Raw genomic sequence first — 7,880 nt, 5'->3', positions numbered from 1 at the left:
TATTATTATTAAATACTAATGTTTTATTCTATCATTATTAAGTATTATCCTTAAGGGTAGAGCATAATATGTATTTTCATCAAAATGGTTAATAGTGTCACGTTGACTAATATTGGGTATATTATTAATATTAATGGTTGTTTTGAAATCATTAGTATCAGTCCTTGTTATATTATCATTAATAAATGTTCTTCTATCATTACCTAGGGGTTATTAGTCCTTAGATAAGGATAGTACATTCAAATACGAACTTATGAACCCTCATTATTAATATTAATGGATTAATACTCGTATTATGAATATTATTCAATTCATTGCATAATAATAATAATAATAATAATAATAACAATATTAATAATAATTTATGATTTAAATCCTAAAATCTAAGTATGAAACTAGACTCTAGAATGAAACCTTAATTCTACATCAAGACCCTAAGTAACCTAAACCCTAGGACAATACTTTGGATACAAATGGTGAAGTTAATCTAATGGTACAATTTCATAACTTATGATAGGATCCAAGTCTAAGGGCGCAAGCACTTAGTGACACTTGGAGGCGATTCGAAGTATAAGGTGATGATTCTTCCCCTTGAGCTTTTCATCTTCTCATTAGCTTAAGTTATAGTTTTTATTAAAAATTATAATTGATATCTCTCTCTTATAATCACATGTATTAGCTGGTGGAAATTGAATTGTTATATAGCCTGCTTAATGTTCATCCTGTATATTTGTTCATGCTTGTGGATTATTTGTGTATTGCTTATGGACTTTAAACTGGTACATTAGTGGGAAACCCCCACCTATAAATGTACACCCATACTTGGGATGTAACCCGACTGGTTGTGATTAAAATGGACCTTCGACTTAGTGGTTATTGAGTAGTGGTCTAAATGGATTATTAATGTGAGCCTACCATCTAAGGTTGTTGTGTCAAATGGTTTTTAAGGATGGTCTTTTATCGCATGGTTTTAATACTCGCCCTATGAGGCCTATTTTGAAAATTGCCTTATGTGGCTTGTTTGATATTGCCTTATGCGGTTTTGTTCTAGTATTTTTCCTACATGGGTTCAATGTTTTATACCATGTAACTATGCAATGGTAAGCCTCATATACTGTAATATGATTGGCCACTAGTCGATGGATTTCCATTAAACATCCTAAGGTGGTAGTCTCATGGGCCGGGGATGGTGGTAATGGGACACTATGCCCGAGCCGTCGGCCTACGCTGGGCCATGTGCTCCCCGTAGTGACCGTGAGCTTACTTAAATTGGCTGGTTGCAAATGGACTAATAATGGGCTGACAAGTCATGCATACATGGCATATTTCGATGGCTTGGATCACTCTTCCATGCAATTACGCTACGTGTTGTGCTTATGACCAGTCATTCGATTGTGATATTAACTCAGATTATCATGCCCTGCGATTACGATGCATGTTGCGCTGATAACCAGTCTTACCCCTGGGTGACGACCCCATTGCCCGTCCGGATGTTTTACCCGGGGCACAGACCGTCTGGATGTTTTACCCATGTCGATCATTATATTCATGCATCCAAGCATCTAACAAGACTGCATTTACTCTGTTTTGGTTGTCTGTATGTTTTATACTATTTCTTACCTAATGCGGTGGTGTGTAATCTTGAGGGGAATTCACATTGAGTTGGCCACTCATCCATCAAGTATAAAATCGTACAGGTAGTACAGGTGGCTTAAGTGATATGCATGTTCAGACTTGATAAGGAGTAGGGTACAGTCACCAGGAATGCTTGACTCTATGCTTGAAGGAGCTGTGTGATCTTGCGGCTTATGTTTATATGCTTTCTATTATTTCACATGTATTAGATCATGTAATTCTTGTGTTTGTTAATTTTGGAGACATTAGTTTGTATAAGTCATTATGGGTATATTTGAATGATAATGAAATTTTTCTTTATATCGATTTGTCCACATTACGCTCATTTACTTACTCTGATAAAAGAAAAATATTATATCCGACCATCCTTTAAAGTTAACACTCGGGTTTTTTAGGAGACGGGTCATATACTCGAGTCCTGAAAAGTCGGGGCGTTACATCCAAGGCCATTGGAATATGGACCATCAATGTAATGATATTTAATGGAGTCATATAGACTTTAGGTGATGTTAGGCATGTCCTAGATTTGAAGAAAATTTTGATATCCTTGGGGGTTTTAGATACAAACGGGTGCCAATTCACTACACCTAGTGGTGTAATCAAGGTCATCAAAAGTGCAATGATGTTAATGAATGGGCATAAAATGGGAAATCTATACTTGTTAGGAGCATGGTTATAGGTGAGGACGTTACCAATTCACATATAGAATCCGACATAAATGACACTAGTCCGTGACATATGTGGCTAGGACATCTGAGCAAGGGGCATGATGGAATTCCATAAACGGAAACTGTTGAAGGGAGTTAAGGCATGCAAGGTGAATTTCTATGAGCATTGCATTTATGGGAAGCAATGCAAGGTAATATTCAAGATGGTTACACATTCTAACAGTGGGGTATTCGATTATATTCATTCTGATGTATGGAGGCTAGTGATAGTACCGTCTATAGGAGGAGCATGATACTTCATGAGATTCATAGATAATTACTAGAGGAAGGTTTAGGTCTATTTCTTAAAGAACAAGTTTGAGGTGTTCGCCAAGTTCAATGAATGGAAGGCAGAAGTAAAGAAGAAAATTAGAAAACATGTTAATTATCTTGGGTCAGATAATAATATGGAGTACAAATAGGTGGATTTTATGAAAGTCTATAAGGAATATGACATCACGAGGCATTTCTCAACTCTCAGGATCCCACAACAAAATGGGGTGGTAGAAAGGATAAATAAAACTCTATTGAAAATGGTGAGAAGTATGTGGTTGCATGTGGGGTTTTCTAAAAGCTTATGGGCAGAAGCAGTTAACATGGCATGATATATTGTAAATCGGTCACCATATATAACGTTAGACTGCAAGGTTGTGGAGAAAGTCTAGACATGTAAGGATGTCGATTACTCATTGATGAGGATCTTCTGGTGTCCAGCATATGTCAGCGTGCAAGTGGATAAATGATAAAGTTTGATCCCAAATTTAGGAAGTGCATCTTTATTGGGTACGAGAAAGGTGTTAAGGGCTACAAGCTTTGGAATTTAGTTTCATAGAAGGTTGTCATTAGTGTAGATGTTATCTTTGATGATGTATCAATGTTGAAGGCCAACAAGGATGCTGCAGAGAAGTTAGAAAAAGACGGCGAGTCCGAGAAATTATCATTACAAATGGAACCAATTGAGCCAGTTACTGAAGGTGAAATTTTACAAGAGTAAGAAATTGACCAAAACAATCAGCATGATACCCAGGAGAGTATACCCAAGAATAGAGAGAAAAGAACCATTAGGGCCCCAATTTGATATGGGTTCGAGGATATGGTTTCTTTTGCCTTATTCATAAGGAGTGGAGATCCCTCCACCTTTTAAGATGTAAAATCTGGAAAGTATAATGATAAATGGATGTTGGCCATGGAGGAGGAGATATAATCTCTACATAAGAATCAAGCATGTGAGTTGGTCGAACTTTCAAAACTTAAAGGGCTATGAGGTGCAAGTAGGTGTTCAGGAAGAAGATAGCATTAACAGGAAGTAAGGGCAAAAGATTTAAGGTACAACTTGTAGTAAAGGGGTACTCGTAGAGGATATAAGTAGATTATAATGAAGTTTTCTCTTCGATCGTGAAACGTATGTCAATCAAGGTTTTACTGGCAATGGTACCGGATTTGGAATTGGAGTTGATCGATGTGAAGAAGACATTCCTTCATGAGAACTTAGAGGAAGTGAAACCTAAAGGATTCGAGGAGCTTGGTAAGGAAGGTTACGTGTATAGGCTGAAGTAGCCTCTGAGGTAGTAGTATAAGTGAATCAATTCCTACATGGTGGAGATTGGGTATATCAGATGTGAGTATAATTGCTAAGTATATTACATGGTGCTCAAGGATGGGTCCCACGTTCTGCTAATACAATACATCGATCGTATGCTAATTGTTGTAAATAACAAGAAGGAGATACCCTTTCTTAAGTATCTATTAAGCAAGGAGTTTGGCATGAATTATTTAGGCATTGCAAAGAGAATCTTAAGCATGAAGATTAACAGAGATAGAGAGTCTGGGAAACCGTGATTGTCTCAAAGGGAATATGTGCAAAATGTGTTAGAGAGGTTACACATGGAAGGTGTTAAGCCAGTTAGCATACCTCTAGTAGGTCACTTTAAGTTGTTAGCTAGGTCATGTTCAAGTAAAGAAGGGATTTGAGATATGTCACGGGTGTTGTATGTGAGTGTAGTGGGGAGTCTCATGTATGCAATGGTTTGCTTAAGGCTGAATATCTTACAGGCAGTTAGTGTGGTTAATAGATATATGACGAATTCAGGAAATAAGCATTGAAATACTATTAAGTGGATTCTAAGGTATATCAGGGGCATAATCGGTATTGGGATCATGTTCGGGGGACATGGAGCTTTAGGTGAAGTTGTAGGCTATGTATATTTGGATTATGCAGGTGATTTGGACAAGAGGAGGTTCACTACATGATATGCTTTCACATTAGCAGGCGAAATGATATATTGAAGATCTATGTTACAATCTATGACAACGTTGTCTACAAGCGATGCAAAATATATGGCTATGATAGAGGTGTTAAAGGAGGCATTTTTCTTCAAAAGTCTAATAGGAGAACTATGGTTGAAGTATGAGACAATTCGGTTGTATTGCGATGGTAAGAGTTCTATCCATCTAGCGATAAATTAGATGTATCACATAAGAACCAAGCACATCAACATGAGGTTCCACAAGATATAAGAAATCATTACTTTAGGAGAGATTCTATTTTATAAGATTCACATGGATGAGAATGCTGAAGTATGTTGACGAAGCTGGTGACCATAAAAAAGTTCAAGCATTTCTTGAGTTTGATCAATCTCTCCAACCATTGATGAGATCGGGCACCCTTATACAAGGGTGCAGATGGAGTTGCGTTCTAGGTGGAGAACGTAGGGAATGGTTTACGCTCATGGTAGAGATTTCACGGGAGATCTTCGGGGTGACTTGGTAGAATGTATGTCAAGGTGGAGATTGTTATGTGGGATGCCTTGTATTTTGCCAATCTGATAGTGTAGAGAAAGTCACTGTAGGTTCGACCGGTATCCCATCGATCCAACTGAATTAATGAGTGAATATTGGTTTGCACGCTATAAAGATTTGCATATTTTCGATTCGACTGATATGTGTGAGTCAATTTGTTTCAGTCTGACTGAAGGTCCTATTAAGTCCGATCGACAAGTTACGCAGATTAACATAAATTGGGGTATTTAAGTCCGTCTTAGATTAGGGCTTGATGGACTCATGTTTTCTCTCTAAGGGAAAGTGTTTTGCAAGGTGAGAGGGTTATAAACACTCATAAGGGATTGGGAAATGAGTTTCTTAAGAGGTAAGGGTTTTCTTAAGTGCGTCTCACAAGGGGAGATCATGTTTCTTCTATAATCGAAGAAGGTGAGTGGTATAAACTCTAAGAGTTTTGATTATTATGAATTTCTATCACTTTGTATAATGATTTTTTCCTGCAAGGGTTTTCCACATAAAATATGTGTTTCATGTGTTTTCTTGCTTAATTGTTTTGGTTATTCTATTTATTGTAATCACTACACCAAAAAGGCCATTTAGGAACGAGTAGGCCTTTGGTTGTGAAACGGCTTAAAACTGTATCAAATTTGGAACCGCCAGCACCATACATAAATCCCTTTTTTTTCAGCCCCAATCTCCGTCCCACTCCCTCACTCCCAACCATAAGACCCTCTCCCGCAATCTCTCCCTCTCTCCTGCTCCCCATTCCCAAACCCCCCCCCCCCTCAAGAGCAAAAGCTTCTCTCCTCTCTCTCTCTCTCTCTCTCTCGCTTGCAGCAGACAAGGGCAAGAAATCCAAGGTTGCAGAAAGAGGAGATGAAGATGATTCAGATCACATCGACAAAGAGCTCGTTCTCCCCATCGAGAAGTTTCAAGAAATCCAAGATGAGCTTGAAAAGATCAATGAGGAAGCAAGTGATAAAGTGTTGGAAGTGGAGTAGAAGTACAATGAGACATGCAAGCCCGTCTATACCAGATAGAATGATATCATTCATTCCATTCCTTATTTTTGGTTAACTGCATTTTTGAGCTACCCTGCACTCTGTAATCTTCTGAGCGCGGATGACCAAAAGGTTTTCAAGTACTTACTTTCTCTAGATGTTGAGGATTTCAAAGACATTAAATCGAGATATTCCATTATTCTTAACTTCTATCCTAACCCTTATTTTGAAGATATAAAGCTTACAAAGACATTTTCCTTCTCTGATGATGCAACTATAAAGATAACTGGTACTGCAATCAAGTGGAAGGAGGGTATGGATATTGCTAATGGTGTTGATCATGCGAAAAAAGGGAGCAAGTGGCCCTTTTATGATGAAAGTTTCCTTAGCTGGTTTAGTGAAGTTCAATAGAAAGATCTTTCAGAAGGGTTTCAAGATGAGGTAGCTAAGATAATTAAGAAATATCTTCACTTTTCCCCCCTTTTCTGCTGGAAATTTGTTTATTTTATGATTTTTTATAGTATTTTTATGGTTGCGGATTTTTTTCTTTTTTAACTCGATTTGACGTTGATTTCATTAGATTTGATGGTTTACATCCGAAATTCTTTGTTGTCGGGTTCTGTTTAAAGTCAGGTGGTGATTTGAGAGGAATGGATGACAGGATGGTCTCTTCCCTCAATAACCTGCAGAATCCGGACAACATCTCTTACGTCTCACACAGAGAGGCTTCCGAGATTGAAAAGATACTCATGGGCCCTCTCAACTTTAGTGTTGATCAGCAGATGGTTGGTTGTCCAGTTGTTTTGTGGTCCTGCATTATCTTTGGTATTTTTCAATGTCTCTGATTTACTTATGAGTTTGTGATTGCAGGAGCTAATAGGCTTAAATGTCGTAATGTCAATAGTAGAGGTCGAGTCTATTTACATATTATCTGATTAATTGGTTGCTGTGATATTTCTGAGCACTTATTTGTTACTTCTCATTCTTCTTGAAGCTAACAAGTTTGTGTAAAACAAAAAAGAAGAAAGAAAAAGAAAGGACAAAAAGCTAATAGTTCATTGGCTTGTGAAATCTACGGGTGTATGCATTGCTGTTTTGGCTTCATGAGTAATAAAATTTAATTTTCAGGGTGGTAACTATAAAAGGATAGACAAGGCCTTGTCTAGTCGACAGCTTTATGAAAATTTCATTTTGTGGCCATGCACTTTTTGAAGACTCATTTCATATAAAATGTTGTTTTAATGACAGTATATATTTCTTACTTTTTCTTATAGCACTGTTTGGATGACCTACACAAGACTCATTTTGTCCATATAAATCTCTTGGTATAGGGGATGGCCTGTCTAATGAGTGGACTGGCCTAATTTTTTTAATCAATTTTCTATACTGAATGGTTTATCTGTTTTCGTTGAAGGGTGGTCTCCCTGATGAGTGGACTCCCTGATAGTCTAGTCACCTTCATGGTTGAGCATACTTTTTTCATGTGTGGTATGTATAAATTGCAGGGAGAGGGTGTGTGATCTAGCAAAATTTCACCTTTCTTTCTAGCAAGCTTTCACCACCATTTTGAAAATGGTGGTGTACCACCATACACTTGCTTAATTTATGTTAATCTAGACCTTCCAAATTGCTAGCTTATTTGTGGATGGAGCATACACTAAAAAGTTACCCCAAATTTCTCTATGATTTGAGCCACTTACCCATTCAAGTTATGCGCTTTATCCAAAATGTGCACTATAATTTGTATGCTCTGAATAGC

General features: G+C 37.5%; 1 pseudogene; it reads left to right on the top strand.

The window, feature by feature from the left end:
• Window positions 1-2,404: 2,404 nt before the first annotated feature.
• On the top strand, window positions 2,405-7,060 carry LOC131254930 (NAP1-related protein 2-like; annotated as a pseudogene).
• Window positions 7,061-7,880: the final 820 nt, after the last annotated feature.

Source organism: Magnolia sinica, chromosome 9 (genome assembly GCF_029962835.1).
Source record: "Magnolia sinica isolate HGM2019 chromosome 9, MsV1, whole genome shotgun sequence".
Classification (NCBI taxonomy): Eukaryota; Viridiplantae; Streptophyta; class Magnoliopsida; order Magnoliales; family Magnoliaceae; genus Magnolia; species Magnolia sinica.
The sequence above is the reverse complement of the archived record's forward strand: the minus strand, read 5'-3'. Positions and strand labels throughout refer to the sequence as shown.